At 45.6% G+C, this 19,732-nt stretch overlaps 1 pseudogene; it reads left to right on the top strand.

Moving 5' to 3' along the window:
* LOC122541262 overlaps positions 1 to 19,732 on the top strand; it is a 59,128-nt pseudogene that overhangs the window by 4,351 nt on the left and 35,045 nt on the right.

The following is a 19,732-nucleotide window of genomic DNA, read 5'->3' as shown; positions in this document are numbered from 1 at the left end:
GCCCTCTAGTTCTGGACTCCCCTACCCCAGGGAAAAGACTTTGTCTAATTATCCTATCCATGCCCCTCGTAATTTTGTAAGGTCACCCCTCAGCCTCCAACCCTCCAGGGAAAACAGCCCCAGCCTGTTCAGCCTCTCTCTGTTTCTCTGTACCTCCAACCCTGGCAACATCCTTGTAAATCCTTTCTGAACCTTTTCAAGTTTCACATCTTTCCAATAGGAAGGAGACTAGAATTGCACACAATATTCCAACAGTGGCCTAGCCAATGTCCTGTACATCTGCAACATGACCTCCCAACTCCTGTACTCAATGCTCTGACCAATAAAGGAAAGCATACCAATCGCCTTCTTCACTATCCTATGTACCTGTGACTCCACTTTCAAGGAGCTATGAACCTGCACTCCAAGATCTGCTACTTATCTGACCACTCATTAATCTATGTCCTCTTGAAGTTTAACAATATCAGTCCTGCAGTTGACAATAAATCCATATTTTAGTTCACCTGCATGCTTTGAGATTGTATTCTGGATTAGTGGTGCTGGAAGAGCACAGCAGTTCAGGCAGCATCCAAGGAGCAGTAAAATCGACGTTTCGGGCAAAACCCCTTCATCAGGAATACAGGAGAGATTGTACCCTATCTATCCATGTCTATATCATGATTACTGCTCAACAAAAGCAATGCTTCATTCCCTGGGAAATTCCTGTATACATATAATTGGTTCCATTCTTATAAACAACCGTTAATCACTACCCTGTTCCTTGTCACTCGGCAAGTTCCTATTAATGCTGCAACGTCCTTTTTATTCCATTACCTTTGACATTGCTGACAAGCCTGTTATTGGCACTTTATCAAATATCATTTGGAGGTTCATGTACAACTCATTATGCTCATCAACCTGCCATGTTGGTGTATTTGGTTCCCAGGATTTGGAATGATACGCTTTAACTTTGGAAAGCTGCACACTCTTGTGTTTGGTAATGCAGGGTTCTATGTGTCGAGGGTATTACTTGCTCAGGGTGATTCGTTTGGTCACATTGATTGTGAGCAGCACCTCCAGCTGGAACAACAGGAAATGGCAGGAATATGGTGGACTGAGTTTTCTCATATTTTGGCTAAATGTCAGTTTTTGGAGGCTTTATTAGGGATTTACCTCCACGAGCAATGGTAACTTTGTCATATGAAACTGGAGCCAGGGGCTGTTTGATTTGTTTTTTTTTCATTTGTGTTTTGAATTCTGCATTTCAAACGACTCCCAATAACTCTCGCATTCCCTTGCCCAAAAGGAATCTATTGACTCAGTCTTAAAAATATATAATCACTCCGCTTCCTCCATCTTCTGATGCCAGGAGTTCCAGAGTTTCCCAATCCTTGGAGAGAAACAAAATTCTCCTCTTCTCTGTCCTGAAAGAGGGAGACCTCATTTTAAAGCCGTGCCCTTCATTCTAGACTCACCGCTAAGAGAAAGTCCTTTGCACATCCACTTTCTCAACAGTATTCAAGATCTTACACACTTCGGTCAAGTAGCCCCTCACTCTTCTAGACTCCAGAGTTGGAGAGTGTGGTGCTGGAAAAGCACAGCCAGTCAGGCAGCATCCGAGGAGCAGGAGAGTCGACGTTTTGGGCATGAGCTCTGCATCAGGAATGATGGGGGGGGAGTGGGGCTGGAGGTGGGGATAGGTCAGAGTGGAAGGTGGAGTGGAAAGGTGGGAAGGGAGATGGACAGGTGGGACAGTTCAAGAGGACGGTGCTGAGTTGGAAGGGTGGATCTGGGACAAGGTGGGGGGAAGGGGAGATGAGGAAACTGGTGAAATCCACATTGATCTGGTGTGGTTGGAGGATCACAAGACGGAGGATGAGGCGTTCTTCCTCCATGCGTCGGGTGGCTCGAATCCTGCTCCCACATGCTCTTGCACTCAGTAGTGGCGGTAATGGTTAGCAGGACTGAGACTGTCTTGTGGTTACATCGCCAAGGCCATATTTAAACTGAGGCTGTGCGCCCTTTCAAATGCTATAGGCCAACTATTATCCGTCACAGTTTGTGCCATCACCCAGTTTCTAAAGGAGGTGTCTGAGAGACCCAAGCTAGCATACTGCTTTAGCTATCTACACCTGGAGGCCCTGCTGGTGGACAGGAGGGTCATCGTCTTTCTCCAGGGCTGCTAGAGGAGACCACAGGGTATGCTGCCTGAACTCCTGTGCTCTTCCAGCACCATTGATCCAGAGGAGACCACAGTACCAGGCCCTGCTCTGAGGTTACTGTCTGGGTCAGTGGCACATCCATGATCCAGAGGAACACACAGCAATGTTTCAAGAAAGTCTGACGCCTTCTGCACTGCAAAGCTAAGTGCTGCCATATTCTCTTTGCTGTCTCACACCCATTCTAACTCCGCCACTGCACCCACCTCCCACCAACGCTCATGCCCTTACACTCTCACTATTGCATGCGGCAATTCCACTCAAAGGCTGTGACCCAGCCCATCCCCGCAACTTACCGGCCCTGTTTTGCTCTCTGTTTCCTACTCACACATCTTGTGAGCTTTCCTCATCCCTAACCAACAGCCACATTCAGCTCACTCAGTCCCTCCCTTTGTATTGTTTTGGGAGGGGAGGGGAGGGAAATATATCCTTGGTGGTGGGGTCCGTTTGGAGCTTTCCTCATCCCTAACCAACAGCCACATTCAGCTCACTCAGTCCCTCCCTTTGTATTGTTTTGGGAGGAATCACCACGACGGGTCATGGAGAGGCCAATGTTTGTCTTGTCAGCCCCCTCATGTGGGAAGGATGAGAGACCGTGAATGCTTGTGGGCTGATGTTGATCTCAGCATGTCCTAGCGGACAACAAGACCCACCATGCTGTGCTCCCATCAAACTCTGCACTAAATGTCCGCTTAGCTTGCTCAAGCTTTGACCACAGTCGTGCAATCCCCTCGCTTACCTTCTGCAGGCACGAGCTGCATCCTCCGGTAACTCTCCCCTTTCTCCTCCCCCTCCGAGGGAGAAGCCACTGATCCCTCGCAGGATAAGGCTGTCTTCAGCAGCCTCTGACAGGTCATGTACCAAGACCCCAGTGGGTGTGTAGGCTAACGTTCAGTGAGGAACACATCACTGACCCAGCCCAGGCTGCTGGCACTTTTAGGCCGACCAGGGCCCAGGACCCTGCTCAGCTCCAGGCAAGAGGGAAGCCCATTACAACTTTGTGCAAATCCATAACCAGACAAAGGAGCAGCAAGCAGGTGTCACTTCATAAACTGGGTGCTGTGCCAGCTCTGGCATATGTGTCTGACTGTCTCCATGGACAGGTGGGCGACTGTGATTGAGATTGAGATTTATTGTCACATCTATATAAAAATACAGTAAAAGGTGTTTGAAACATAGTGTCACCACACTCAGCGCCATTTGAAACACTCAATATAACGCAAAGTTTTACTGCAATAGAATTGGTCTTTCTCTCTTCTCATTGCTGCTTGGCGAGAGTCTGTGAAACAAGCCCCAGGGTCTCTATAACGGGCTCCAGGACTCTGCTGTTGCCACTCCTGTGACCGCCGTGTCTGAGCTGGGTCTGGATATGTGTAGGGACCCATACCCCCTGTTCCCATCCAACTCTCCTCCAGATGTGTAGGGACCCACACCCCCTTCTCCAGACGTGCAGGGTCCGATACACCCCTGTCCCCCATCCCATGCTCATCCAGGTGTGCAGGGTCTGATATCCCCCACCCAGCATCCAACCCTCCTCCCGATATGCAGGGTCCCAGACATCCTGTCCACCATCCAACTCTCCTCCCGATATGCAGGGTCCCATACTCCCTGTTCCCCATCCAACCCTCCTCCAGATGTGCAGGGTCCCATACCTCCTGTTCTCCATCCAACCTTCCTCCAGATATGCAGGATCCCATACGTCCTATTCCTCATCTAACCCTCCTCCAGATGCTGTTGCCAACCTGCCATCTGTTTGTGCTCTTTCAGGCCCCAAGCCTAGGTGCAGGCCTGGAACCTTGGCCTAGCCTGCAAGTCTGGTCCAGGGGGAGTCAGCCCAGGACCTGCTCCCCTGTCTTGCCGGGAGACCCCCTGGTTGGGTTGGAGCTGTGTCCAGTTCATCCTGGTGTTGCTGGTGCTGGAGACCTCCTCCTTCATCCGTCACTTCCCAGGCTCGGCAGAAAACAAAGACAAAAAGCAAAAGAGCAAAGGTTTAAAAAAAAAAGAAAAGAAGGAGAAAGAAAGCTGATGGGCCCCCGGCTCAGCCCTCCTACCATGCCGCTACCTTGAAGTCAAGTAGAACATTCAGTGGCTACAGAAACTGATACAGACCTGTACTCCAATATAGTCGCCATTGGTGCCCAGTATCAACAGCAAGGCAAGAGTGTGCAAGGGATTTTGACCTTACTCCAGGAGTTCCTTTCTGTCAAGGAGACAGGGTAATGCTGTCTGGCACCCACTTGTAGGAGGAAGCCCATTCGATCTTAGTGTGGCTGGGAGCTCCAGCCACAAACACCTCTCCCTTCCCCATCAGGGTGGTCCACCTAAACCTTCACAGCCAACAGAGTCCCCGATAGGCCAATCTCCCTGCACCCAGGACTACACCTTGACTTAGTGAGAGGGCACAGGATGGTACAGCGACACTTCACTTGTAAGTAAAATCTCACATTTATAAAAATGTGACTTGTCCATGCTAAATTACCCATACTGTTCAGGGATGTGTAAGCTCGGTGCATTAGTCAGGGGAAATCTCTCGTACTCAGGGTAGGGGAATGGGTCTGGGTGAGATATTCTTTGGAGGGTCAGTGTGGACCTGTTGGGCCGAAGGGTCTGTTGCCAGACTGCAGAGATTCTAATTCTAATTCTCATTCTAATTTCTCTCATTCGAAAATGTTGCATTTCAAATCATTACCTGGCTGATAATTGTCGTTGTAACGCAGCTACAGGAATAAAGCAACACACAATGTTAGAATTTTGAAGGAATGTTCATTTTTCCCTGAATATTGTAAAGTCAAATAGTCATTACTGTCAACGTTTATTACACAAAACGAAGAAAGAACCAACATAAATGAGCAGTTGCTTTTGAGACTAAACAAGGTCTACTTGCCTTTTGAGGGCAGCAACAAATTGACAATCAGTGAATCGCGACTTGATCTAACACTTGGAATCGGCTGCCAGTTAACTTTTAGCTCACTGTGTCCGATGCTGCTCTATCATGCAAATGGTGATGTTCTTCCTACTCAATGTCCTCATCTTCCTCCTGGGAAGAACGCTGTTGCACTCACAACTGTTAGAAACAAACTTAATAAAATTTAGACGAGACCACCAAAACTGGAAACAAGACAATTTATTACGAACTTGCAAGTAAGGGCATCAATTGCAGAAGCAAATGAGCAAAGAGAATTCAAAGTACGACACAGTTATACCTTTGAGTTGCGTGAGGTCATCTCTCCCGATTCCTACATTACCCCATCTTTCTTAGTATTCTGCCATTGCCCAGCTGTGCTCCACCCTTATTGCCCCCTTCTCTCGAAGTTGGCAACCTTTCCCTCTGTAAGTGCTGACACAAGGCTAAACATGTATCTTGATGTTCCTTCTTCACTTTACTTGTCCATAGGTACATTCCATTCCTGAACATACGTTTTAACAATGTATCTTTTAGTGCTTAGTCTATCCGTTTCAGCTATCTCAACTATTTTGCTGAGACTATTATTTCAAATGTTATGAAGAAATTCTGCAGTAAAGTTAGTATTCAATTATCCACTATTATACATTAAGGATTAAGAAACATTTCCCTAATGCTTGCTTAACTAATATTTTTCTTGTACCTCTTTCCTGCACATACACACTCTTGCTTTTCTATATCTGCAGCAAAACCAACACACTTCCCCATTTCTTACAACTCCCCCATTTCTTTTCTTTAACCATTTGTTGTTTTTGCAATTTTATTTTCTAACCTCTTTTCACCCTATAGTGCAGGGGTTCACAATCTAGCCATTTCTGTCCTTCTAAGTCTGTCTTTTTCAAACTCTAGGAGTAATCTTTATTGCGCTTGTGCTATTGTCATGACCATTATTGATTGTTGTCCTCCCAAAGACATTACCAGCTTAGTCATTATCCATTTTAACACATTAAACCCTATCAATAGACCTACTATTATTAGTAATACATAAATGCCTAAATTAACTAACCATTTTCCCCAACCAGTCAGTCTCTGGTCACCCCATCCCCATCCTTCATCTTATATTGCTTATCTTTTTCTTTACTATTTCTGCCTTATCTTCCACTATGGAAGAGATGTCTGGGATGAAGGTGCAACATTCCTTACCAATCAGAGCACAGGTTCCCCCTTTTTCGGCCAAAAGATAGTCTAAAGCCATTCGAATCTGTAAAACTGTTAGTCTTGTGGCAATCATTTCGGTGGTTATGGCCGATATTTGGGATTGAGTTTCTCCCATTGCGCCGGTGGTATCATTAATTAAATTTTCAAGGGCAGCCGCCAGTTTCTGTATTTCCACCCCTGCCCTTGTAGTGCCGTAGTTTGGGAGTAGTGTCCACAGCAGGCGGTCTCCTTCAGAGACCTCTCGGGTCTTACGTCTTATCCCCCTTCCTTTCTCAGGTTGGGCTCATGTTTTTCTATTCCCAGGTGAGGGACTATATAAGCGAAGTAACAGCAGCCACTCCAGCCTTTCTCGTCTTGAGGCAGTGTTTTCACGCGAATGTATTTTTCCCCGGGAATAAATGGATCGGCCTTCAGACCGCATACCCAATATGTTCCGTTTAATATTCGAGGAGTGGTCGTGGCTGTAGCTTAGTTGGTGTAGACTCAAGATGATTTTCCTAATTGGAAGGGTGCGGCGTCATTCTGATTACAAAAACAGGTGGTATTCACTGCTCCCTTCGGTGGGGAAACTCTAAGGCTATCGATAACACCCTGAGTTTTCGGGGCTGGTCTAGGGAACCATCCCACAAAGTTATATTTGCTTCTTTCAGATTTCCACTTTGTATTATTTGAGCCCGAGTCAAATTGTTGTACATCGTACACTTCCCTTTTGGTATGCGGTATTACCGAGGTGGGGATTCCAGATTCACCATGGTGTGGGACCTCTGCACAGACCCAACAGTCGGCAAGTCCCTCTTGTTTAGCATAATTTTGGCACAGTGTAGTGCCCGCTTCCTTGAACAGTCAGTACTACTAACATCACAATACTATACCAGTACCCGCCCATCTCTGACCCCTGCCTACCATTCTGTCTTAATCTTTTAGGTGCCAGGGAGAGGTGAGTCCACGCAGCCCTTACAATTAATAACAATAGATATCATCAAACATTAAGAGTCTTTTGTCTCAGTTCATTCCTTCTTTCTCAGCTTAATTTTCAGAGGGCTGTCTGTAGGACGGGCGTGCCACTCCGCCAATGGGGCGTTCACAGGACCTTTAACGTGAGTGTGATGACTCCACCCTTTCTCAGCAGTCCGGATAGCTGTCTCAGTAGTCAGGAGGGTTAGGAATGGTCCCTCCCAGCTCAGGTGGAGTTTGGTATCTTTCCAGGTCTTGATCAGGACCCAGTCACCCGGTTGTCGAACTCAAGTGGAGGTATCTGGGTCAACAGACCCTTCTTCCTAAGGACCGACAAAGAAGAGCCGAGCGCCACAATATAGTTCTTTAAAAACTTATTATTGAACTCTACAGTTGGTAATTCCCCTCTTCCACCCAAGAAAGGTAATCCAAACATCATCTCATAAGGAGAGAGGCCTATATCACGTCTAGGCGCAGTCCTAATGCGTAGCAATGCGTTAGGTAAACATTTTGTCCATGGTAATCGAGTCTCCAGGACTAGCCTAGACAATTGCTTCTTTAAGGTTTGATTCATTCGTTCCACCCGTCCAGAGGAAGGTTGGTGTCAAGGGGTGTGGAATTCCCAAGAGATCTCTAATCCCGCCATTACTTCTTGTAGGATCTTAGAGGTAAAATGGCTACCTTGGTCTGAATCTATACTTTCCACCACTCCATATCGAGGGATTATATGTTCTAAAAGAGTTTTCACTACTCCCTTCGAGGTAGCTTAGGACATTGGAAATGCCTCCACCCACCCAGGTAGGTGATCCATTAGGACTAATAAGTACTTTTGTTTCCCTACTGGGGGTAGTTCGGTGTAATCCACCTGTATTCTTTGGAAGGGTCTCACCCCTGGGTTTCTTCCTCCTCTTGGAGCCCCCTCTCATTACTTTCTTATTAATCTTTTGGCAAGTTGTACACCCATTGGCATATCTGTTTTGCCAATGTATATAATCCCTTACATCCATGTTTCCTTACGACTAAATCACATCACTCCCCAGTGACTCCCCTGATGTAGGACAGCTATAATCTCTTGCATCATCATTTTATTCAACATTTCCCTCCCATCGGGTAACATCCAGTGCCCATCTGCTGTCTTTGCAGCTCCTAAATCTTTTAGTCCCTTTTCCTCCTTTGCAGTAAACAACGGGGTACCCTGGAGATCTGGAATTGCAGATATTAGGGAGGAGATCACTGCTCCCTCATCGGCCAGTCTATTTCCCCTTGTTTCCGGTTCATTCCCCTTCTGATGTCCGTTTATATGAACTATTGCTATTTCTCTCGGGAGTAAAAGGATTCCAGCACTTGTTTTATCGATTCCTCATGAGCTAGTTCTTTTCCTCTGCTATTTATCAGTCCTCTTTCCTGCCAAATCCCTCCAAAGGTATGTACCACTCCAAACGCACACCTGGAGTCGGTACACACCGCTCCTCCCCTGCCCTCCAAGGTTCCGAGAGCTCCCCCCAGGGCACAGAGCCCACAAGCCCGGGCCGACCAGCCGTCAGGCAGTCTTTCAGCCTCGATAACGCTTCCCTCTATCCCGTCTACTACAGCATATCCATAATGCCTTTTACCCTCAATCACTGGGAGGACCCATCGATAAACAACTGAGCTCCCGCATGCAACGGTACCTCTCTTAAGTTCATCAGTACTTTAGTCTGATATTCAGTAATGTCAAGGCAATCATGTTCTGGATTGCCAAGGGCCACCCCCCTCTCCCCACCACAGAAATGCAGCTGGATTCAAGCAACTGTCTGTGACTAACACAAGGTCATCCTGTTCTATTAAGATTGTCTCATATTTCAAGATCCGAGAGTCTGTGAGCCATTGTCCTGCTTTCTGATTTAGTATGGTCCGTACCTGATGTGGGGGAGAGCTAGTAACATAACCCTGAAGCACAAAAAGACTTAATATATAATCCCGCACTCGCGTCACCACTGTATAATCAGTTACTCAAAGTCCCTTTAGCCTGAGTTTCAGCGGATCTTGCGTTGATTCTGTTTCTGTAATTGTTTTGCTCGAGCACATTCATTTTTAAGAACCTGAACAGATTCCATAGCACCATTTGCAGTTAATTCAATCCCCAATTTGGTGGCAGTATTTTGTCATGAGCGCAAAACTGATTCTTCGTGCCTCTCATCACAAAACTGTCACCATAATCCAAATAACTCTTTCGTTCCCACTGCCTTGGGCTTAAAATTTAAGGATGACCTTGCTGCCCCCGTATCGACTTGGAAAACTACGTCCTCTTTGTAAGGTCCCACCTTTAAATTTATCAAGGGTTCCTGGTGAGTCCCCGGGGGCAGGATCTCCTGACATCCCTATTCTTCATCAAGGTTCATAAACGGTACTGCCTTTACGTCCTTTTTCGGATCTGGACACTCTCCCTTAAAGTGACCCGTCCTTTCACAGTAATTACATCCCACCTGTGGGGATTTCCACTTCGATCCTTGTTCCTATTCACCAGACCCCTTCACATCTCCTCCCCGATCCCTTCTCCTCCCTTTATGTTCAACATGCTGCCCACCACCATTCCGGTTTCCTTCTCCTTTTAGTTTTGTCCTTTTCTTTATTACCTCATCAACCGTGGGCTAGCATTATTTTTGCCTTTTTGTTTCTGCTTCCCATGTTACGTTGCCAGATCAATTGCTGAGCCCATTTAACCAACTGAACAGCCTTAGGGCCACGTCATGGCCATTCCTCATCACGCAATGTTTGTTTAGACCTTGATTTTTTAAAAATAAATATTGCAATATTTCTTGCTCCCTGTAATCTCAAATACAATTTATCAATTTATGCTTGCTTTTCTTTAAAGCCTGTTCCTAACTATACATTTTGGAATCTTACTTGTAAATATATATTTATATATTATAAATTCATTTATTCAGTGTTTAATATTCAAAATGTGAAATGCATACAGCTCCCAACCTTGAAATCCACCACAACTACCCGGTTTTTAGTCCCCTGATTCAAATCCAAAACTAGTCCTCCCAAGTAGTCCCGACCAGCCACCGCTCAACTACCATGCTATAGGTCATTAAAAAAAAACTTCTAATGCATGAATAATGGCCGAATCACAAACACTCAAATCACCAACAAACAAATGTGCATTCAAACTGAATCACAACGGGTTAAACTTTCTACCAGCTGTACAGCTCTTTTCTCTCTCTCTCACTCACACACGCACACACACACACACACACAGAGACACCGTATCTCAAGACACTTTGAGCTTCCCACAATGACTCCTCTAGGGTTTGAATATATTTTTGGATGTCTGGCTATAAGTTAGTTACGAAGTGTACCCTCAGTAGCCCTTCTGACACGAAGTTCCTCCTGACTGTAAGGCTGTTTTCAATTGACATTTTATCTTTTTTTTTATCATTTCCTCATGTCTGAGGATTGTACTTCCAATCTCTTAACATTTTTCCTAAAGGACTGTCCGTTGGGATGTGGTCCTCGGACGTCCCTCTCATGTCTCCTTCGACACTTAAAAAACTAATACTTGGCCGTTTCTTTATGTAATTTAATTAACCTTACTGAGGTGCAGTGTCACCTTCTTCCACACCCAGGGGAAGCTGACATTGACCATGACAGAGCTCAGCTGCACAAACAAAACACACTTGACAGAACCTCATTGAAGAGACTGGTTGCAGCAGACCATTGTGGACTGGAACATTTTTCGGTCATGATACCAAAACCTGGTTGGTACTGTGGGATGTAATTCAGCCTCTGTTGGCTTCATTTCAGTTTTGGTAAATAAAAGGTCACGTTTGTGGTTGGAAATGTCTGCTTGCTTGCCTCTCTGTGATGTATCCCCACTGGACAATGGCAAGTTGCATTAGGGTCAATGTAATACTGCCTTAGAGGGTGTTCAGCCAGGACTCTGCCAAGGACGGGTCCAGTGTGGTGGTTAAACAGTGACTGAGGTGAGAGAATGGAATTGTACGTGTGATGTAAATAATGTCAGCCGTGTGCTATGGGGAATATGCCTTTATGGCTACTGTGCCATTAGGTTGCCAATGATGGGCAGCAGCAGATTGCCAATATTTATTCAGGTGCACAGTGCCCTTTCAAAGATGGCACAGACACAAGGGTTTTATTAATGTATGAGTACATAGTGTATCCATTATTGCAAGGCACAGCTCACAGGTATTTATTCACATCATACTGAACCCATGTCAGGTACAGACAGGATAGAGCGAATGAACCCTTAGGAGAGTATAAAGGCAGTAGGAATATACTTAAGAGTGAAATCAGGAGGGCAAAAAGGGGACATGAGATAGCTTTGGCAAATAGGGTTAAGGAGAATCCAAAGGGTTTTTACAAATACATTAAGGACAAAAGGGTAACGAGGGAGAGAATAGGGCCCCTCAAAGATCAGCAAGGCGGCCTTTGTATGGAGCCGCATGAGATGGGGGAGAAACTAAATGAATATTTTGCATCAGTGTTTACTGTGGAAAAGGATATGGAAGATATAGAATGTAGGGAAACATGTTGAAAATGTCCATATTACAGAGGAGGAAGTGCTGGATGTCTTGAAACACATAAAAGTGGATAAATCCCCAGAACCTGATCAAGTGTACCCTAGAACTCTGTGGGAAGCTAGAGAAGTGGGCTCTTTGATGAGATATTTGTATCATCAATAGTCACTGGTGAGGTGCCAGAAGACTGGAGGTTGGCAAATGTGGTGCCACTGTTTAAGAAGGGTGGTAAGGACAAGCCAGGGAACTATAGACCAGTGAGCCTGACCTCAGTGGTGGGCAAGTTGTTGGAGGGAATCCTGAGGGACAGGATGTACATGTATTTGAAAAGGCAAGGACTGATTAGGGATAGTCAACATGGCTTTTTGAAGAAGTAACAAAGAGGATTGATGAGGGCAGAGCGATTGACATGATCTATATGGACATCAGTAAGGTGTTTGACAAGGTTCCCCGTGGGAGACTGATTAGCAAGATTAGATCTCATGGAATGCAGGGAGAACTAGCCATTTGGATACAGTATTGGCTCAAAGGTAGAAGACAGAGGGTGGTGGTGCAGGATTGTTTTTCAGACTGGAGGCTTGTGACCAGTGGAGTGCCACAAGGATCTGTGCTGGGCCCTCTACTTTTCATCATTTATATAAATGATTTGGATGTGAGCATAAGAGATACAGTTAGTAAGTTTGCAGATGACACCAAAATTGGAGATGTAGTGGACAGTGAAGAGGGTTACTTCAGATTACAACAGGATCTTGATCAGATGGGCCAATGGGCTGAGGAGTGGCAGATGGAGTTTAATTCGGATAAATGTGAGGTGCTGCATTTTGGGAAAGCAAATCTTAGCAGGACTTATACACTTAATGGTAAGGTCCTAGGGAGTGTTGCTGAATAAAGAGACCTTGGGGTACAGCTTCATAGCTCTTTGAAAGTGGAGTCGCAGGTAGATAGGATAATGAAGAAGACGTTTGGTATGCTTTCCTTTATTGGTCAGAGTATTGAGTACAGGAGTTGGGAGGTCATGTTGCGGCTATACAGGACATTGGTTCGGCCACTGTTTGAATATTGCGTGCAATTCTGGTCTCCTTCCTATCGGAAAGATGTTGTGAAACTTGAAAAGGTTCAGAAGCAATTTACAAAGATGTTATCAAGGTTGGACGGTTTGAGCTATAGAGGGAGGCTGAACAGGTTGGGGCTGTTTTCCCTGGAGCATCGGAGGCTAAGGGGTGACCCCAGGTGACCTCACCGGGGCGGCACGGTGACTCAGAGCACCAGAGACCCAGGTTCAATTCCAGCCTCTGGTAACAGTCTGTGTGGGGTTTGCACATTCTCCCCGTGTCTGCATGGGTTTCCTCTGAGTACTCCTGTTTCCTCCCACAGTTCAAAGATGTGCAGGTTAGGGGAATTGGCCATGCTCAATTACCACTAGTGTTAGGCGGATTAGTCAGAGGTAAATGTAGGGGAATGGGTCTGGGTGGGTTGCTCTTCAGAGGGTCGGTGTGGACTTGTTGGGCCGAAGGGCCTATTCCCACATGTAGGGAATCTAAACTAATGTTATAGAAGTTTATAAAAGCATGAAGGGCATGGATAGGATAAATAAACAAAGTCTTTTCCCTGGGGTGGGGGAATCCAGAACTAGAGGGCGTAGGTTTAGGGTGAGAGGGGAAAGATATGAAAGGGACTTAAGGGGCAACTTTTTCACACAGAGGCGGGTACCTATGGAATAAGCTGCCAGAGGAAGTGGTTGAGGTTGGTACAATTGCAACATTTAAAGTGCTCTGATGGGTATATGAATAGGAAGGGTTTGGAGGGATATGGGCCAAGTGCTGGCAGGTGGGACTAGATTGGGTTGGGATATCTGGTTGGCATGGATGGGTTGGACTGAAGGGTCTGTTTCTGTGCTGTACATCTCTGTGACTCTATGAGTCAGAGAGACCCATTGTTGTAATACTGAACATAGAGAAACTTATTGTTGTAAATCTGAGCCTGCAGAGTATAATACAGTGCCCACTGTGGGATCTAAGACTGTAATACCAAGTTCACAGAGGGTGTTACTAATGTAATGATGGGTGCAAATGTGTGTCAGGGAGTATAATTCTGAGCCATCAGAGAAATTTACTCTAATACTGAACCCATTGAGTACCTTTCTCCCGTGAAAATTTGATTTATTTCCCTGTTTATCTTTGACAGGAATGCACATTTTGCAATGGATAAGGAATGTTGAGCTGTCTGAAGATGGCTCCATTAAGAGAACAATGAGTGTTGCCTTTGATGGAAAGGACTACATTAGTTTGGAGTCAGACAGAATGCGATGGGTCGCATCACATCACAACGCAGTGAAGACTAAACAGAAATGGGATTCTGATGAATCCTGGAACAAGTTTTGGAAATGGCTGATGGAAGTTGAACTTGTTGAACGTTTAAAATCACGCTTAAGCATTGGAAAGGAATATCTTAAAAGGAAAGGTGTGTATTTCAGTTTTGTTTCATGTTCTGATCTAACCTCACTGATCTATGAAACCGCTCTCCCATTCCATTCAGTGTCTGTCCGTTGTTTGTGTTTTCACCCTTTCCCATCACAGTTCAGCCTGAAGTGTTCATCTCCAGGAGGGAGCCCAGTCGTCAGGGCAAGCCGCTCACTCTCTCCTGCCTGGTCACTGGGTTTGATCCTGTAGACATCGAGGTGACCTGGCTAAGGAATGGAGAGGTCATGTCTGAGACCCAATCCTAGGGGGTTCGACCGAACCACGATGGGACCCATCAGATCCAGAAAGAGATTGAGATCAATGCTGGGGATGAGGATCAATACTCCTGTCACATTGACCACAGCAGCCTGGCAGAGGCCCAGCTCTATCAGTGGGGTAAGGGACACTGCACTGGAAATGTGGGGCAGCACGAGTGTGAGAGTACATGCTTGACTGAGAAGGGAAAGTGAATGAGATACAGGCTGCAGTTACTAATCCCAAGACACTGGCGAGTTCCTTGTTCTATGTACGGCCCTTCAGAAGAATTTTGAATCTTTGGAATTGTGTCCTTTATAAGGCTGTGAATGTTCCACTGCTGAATATATTTATGTCTGAGGTGGACAGAGTTTGGTGTCTCAGGGAACGAAGGGATCTGGGGAATAAGCAGGAAAGTGGGGTTAAGGCATGAAATGACCCAAGTTTGTATTGAAAGGTAGAGTGAGCAGATCTCGCTACTCCTGCTTCTACTTATCCTCATGAGAGAATGTAAACACAGAATTCAGGGAGAGCCTGAGGTTAAATCTCTGACATGTTGCTGAACTAGAATCGAATACCTTGAGAATTTAGGTTTTCTAAACAATCAGACAAGAAAAGAAAGCTCGGTTCTTAAAGTTGGATCTAGTTATGGAAGTAAATACTGATGTTTATAAATATGGCTGAGCCCATTTAAATGATAAGAGGAACACAGGGAAAGTGTATCCTCGACATGCAGATCTCATACTCATTTTCTTAAATCCTTTCGGAAGAGTGACATTGCAGGTGAGATCAAGTGAAGCGATCGGTTGTATTTGATATCAGGACACTATGACAGCAGGTTCGGAAACACTCACTGCCTCATCCACCTGACTCTCACTGTGTCTCTCAATGCACACTTGTTACCCTCCTACCCCATCACCATGGGAGATGATGGCCTGTTACTAGCACTGGATTGTGACTCCAGAAACCCAGGAAATTTTCTGAGGACCCGGGTTTGAATCCTGCCATGGTAGATGGTGGAATTTGAATTTAGTTCAAAATCTGAAATTAGGAGATTGATGATGACCATGAAAAACCTATCTGGTTCACTAATACCTTTTTGGGAAGGAAATCTGCCATCGTTACCTGGCCTAGACTACACATGACTCCAGACCCACAGCAATGCAGTTGACTTGCACTGCCCTTTTGGAAAGACAATAAATGCTGGCCTATCTAGCAATTCCCTCATCCCATGGATGAATATAAAAACAACCCTACCATCCCATCACGAACCCCATTATCTTATCATCATATTCATTTCTTTATCACCCTCTATCCCATTACCACCTCTACTTGCCTCTCATCACCCCCACGAGCCCCTCCGCTCCCAATATCATATCACTACTTCCCATTATCCCAACGGTATTCTGCACAGACCTCCTGTATTTTCTTTATTCTTCCATCGGGTTATTGGTGTCACGGACATTTGTTGACTCCCCCCTAACTGCCTTGAGAAGGTGCAGTGAGCTTCCTCCTCGAACTGCTGTAGCCCCTGTGGTTTCGGAGCAGCCACAGTGCAGTTAGAAAGGGAATTCTAGGAGCTTGATGAAGTCATGGTGACTGTGTATGTCTTAGAGGGCACGCTTGTAGGTGGTGGTGTTCTCATTGGGTCTGCTGCTCTTGTCCTTCTAGGTAGCAGAAGTCATGTATTTGGAATGGTTGTCAAGTTGCTGCATTGCATAATATTTATTTGTACCCACTGCAGCTCTGCTGTATAGGTAATGGAGAGAGCGAAAGTTGAAGGGGGTGGATGGGATACCAATCAAGCTGACCGGTCTGTCAGGAATGGTGTTGAGATGCCTCAGTGTTATTGAAGCTGCACTCATCCAAGTAACTGGGGAGTATGCTACCGCAGTGCTGTCTTATGACTAGCAGGGCAAGCGTTGGGGAGACAGAATGTGAGTTACTCATCGCAGAATGCCCTGCTGTTCAGCCACAGCATTGATATAACTGGTTCAGCTAAGATTCTGGTAAATGGTAACCCTGGGATGTTGGTGGTGAGAAACGTAGTGATGGTCATGTCATTGAACATCAAGGAAACTGATTGGATTATTGGTGATGGACATTGCTTGGCACTGGGTGGCATGAAGGTTACTTATCACTTCCCACCCAGTGCCTAAATAGGAACTAGGTTTTGTTGCACATGCGCACAGATTGCTTCAGCACCTGGGGAGTTACCAATGAAACTGAATATTGTCCCTTAAATTAGAGGGCAGCTCATGGATGAAGCAGTTGAAGATGGTTGAACACCTTTAGCATCAGTTGCAGTGGAGAGTTTTCACTAATTAATGTTATCACTTTGCACAGTATCAAGTCTAGTCCAGTCTGCCCTCTGGTCTAACCTGAAACGTTCCACAAACTCTTCGTCTTGGCTCCCTTTGCCTCCCTGACTTCGAATTGAGATTGAGATTGAAAACATTGTACATGGCAGAACAGCAAGGCAGCTTTCAGTATAATTCTGAGTGGATGCAGAATACAAGGAACTTGCTTCAGGCAGTCATTTGGAAGTGTGGATAGAGTTTGAACCCACAAATTTTGCTTTACCAGACCAACACCTTATTAATTGGCTTCCTTTTGTTTAAGGTAGAGATATTTGTGGGTCTTCCATACCGTTTAGCTGTTGTGATGAAGATTCATGATAGAGTGTGTTAGGATTGCAGAGTTTAGATCTAATCTATTTATTACTGGAACATTTAGTCTTACCTATCACATGATGATTACTCTGTTTGATGGGTAAGTAGTCCTATGTTGTGGCTTCACTTGGTTGACACCTGTTTTAGACTTAGCTGGTGTTGCTCCTGACCTGCCCTCCTGTAGCCTCATCAGATCTCTGTGACAATGAATTCCACAGATGCACTGTCTTCTGGGAGACGAGAGACCTTGTCATCTCTATTTTAAATGCACAACCAATTCTGAAAATATATATTCTGGTGCAAGCTCTCTCCGAAGGAGAAATCATCTTTCTGCATCTACTTTGTCAAGTCCATCAAAATCTTGCATATTTCCAGAAGGTCACCTCTCATTCTCCTAAATTCCAATGAGTACGTGTCCAACTAACTCAATACCTACTCATGAAACAGTCACTCAATACCTGGTGTCAGCCTAGGGAACCTTCTTTGAACTGTTTTATATCTTTCCTTAGATAGGGGATACAAAACTGATCACGGTATTCCAGTCGTGGCTTGAATACTGCCTTGTATAATTTTAGCAAAACCTCCTGACCTTTCCACTCCATTCCCTTTGAACAACATCCAGCCTTTGAAACCAACACCCCATGTGTCTTCCCTGTCACTCACTGAACTAGGCTGGTAGCTTCTTTTGTGATTTATACATGAGGATTCGCAAATCCCTCTTTGCTGTAGCTTTCTGCAGTCTTTCTCCATTTACATAATATTCAATTCCCACAGCAGCAAGAACAGAAAACTAGTCAGTGCAGCATTCCCTCAGTACTGACCCTCTGACAGTGCGGCACTCCCTCAGTACTGACCCGCTGACAGTGCAACAGTCCCTCAGTACTGACCCGCTGACAGTGCGGCACTCCGTCAGTACTGACCCGCTGACAGTGCGGCACTCCCTCAGTGCTGAACCTCCAACAGTGTGGCACTCCCCCAGTCCTGACCTCCAACAGTGTGGCACTCCCTCAGTACTGACCCTCTGACAGTGCAGCACTCCCTCAGTACTGACCCACTGACAGTGCAACATCTCCATCCATCAGTACTGACCCTCCAACAGTGCGGCACTCCCTCAGTACTGACCCTCCAACAGTTCAGCACTCCCTCAGTACTGACCCTCCAACATTGTGGCACTCCCTCAGTACTGACCCTCCAACAGTGCAGCACTCCCTCAGTACAGACCCTCCAACAGTGCGGCACTTGCTCAGTACTGACCCTCTGACAGTGTGGCACTCCCTCAGTACTGACTCTCCGACAGTGCGGCACTCGCTTAGTACCGACCCTCTGACAGTGTGGCACTCCCTCAGTACTGACCCTCCAACAGTGCAGCACTCCCTCAGAATAGTGCAACATTGCCTGAGTATGTCCCCTCCAACAGCTCCATGGACAGTGTCCCTTTCACCATGCAGCCGTGCCTCAGCATTGTTCCCCCAGCCACTGAGCAGTGCAGCATTCCCTCAGATCAGTAATGGAGTGACAGCCAAGCTGCTCAGGTCTTGAATGCCTTAATTGCTATGTCCCTAACCTCACTCTGCCCCTGCAGTACATTATCGGTTTGCGAACAAGGTTGGGGATTGATTTTTATCACGGTGTTTGTGTGAAGAGCTAACCTGCAATTCAGTTGAAATGGAGATGCTTTCAGTCAGTATACTGTCCATGTGGAAATATCAGTCATGTTGATCCCGAGGTTAGATAACATCTTCCTGGAAGATAGAACAGGATCAAACTAGGCCAACAGAACACTGAAAATATATTGAAGATCAGAGAAACAATCCTGATATTATTCAATTATGTTTCAGAAATTCCAGAAAATAGTGTGGGATACCTTCATCTCGGAATCTTAACCGGGTCAACAATCAGCGCATTATTTGTTCTTGTCGGGATAATTGGAATACTCATCTGGAAACAGCCATGGAGAGGTAAGACTCAGAGAGAGAGAGAGAGTGGGGGGGTCAGGTGGAATTGTGGGACAGAGTGAGTCAATTGACCGTGTGTAATATGGCGATGTGAAATGTATAGTCAAACCAAACATCGATGGGATGTTGGTCTTTATTGCAAGAGGATTTAATGACAGAGGTAAGGAAATGCTGATACAATTGGAGAGCCTCAGTTCTGGAGTATTGTGTGTAATTTTGTTTTCCCTACCGAGGAAAGAATAAACTTGGCATCGAGTGAGCACAGTGAAGGCTCAGCATCCTGCTGCATTCCGATTGCTGGGATTAGTTTAAGACCCAGTTGGGGGCAGCTACATTGATATCATCCCCATGTCCCACAGGCCATCAGGAAATGAATGGCATCCCAGCTGAACCACGAAAATGATCATCTAGCCAATGTGACTGCAACTAAGGAGAATATAATACTGAACAGCTTTTGTCATTAATACTAAAATATCTCCATTTATTGTAACAACATTTATAAAATGCAAGAAAAAAATTACAATTTGGTACGATTTGATGCAAACTTTGTTGAAAAATCACTGAATAGATCCACGCCCATTCCTGATTAATACACA

This window comes from Chiloscyllium plagiosum, chromosome 37 (assembly GCF_004010195.1).
Source record: "Chiloscyllium plagiosum isolate BGI_BamShark_2017 chromosome 37, ASM401019v2, whole genome shotgun sequence".
In the NCBI taxonomy this organism is placed as follows: Eukaryota; Metazoa; Chordata; class Chondrichthyes; order Orectolobiformes; family Hemiscylliidae; genus Chiloscyllium; species Chiloscyllium plagiosum.
The sequence above is the reverse complement of the archived record's forward strand: the minus strand, read 5'-3'. Positions and strand labels throughout refer to the sequence as shown.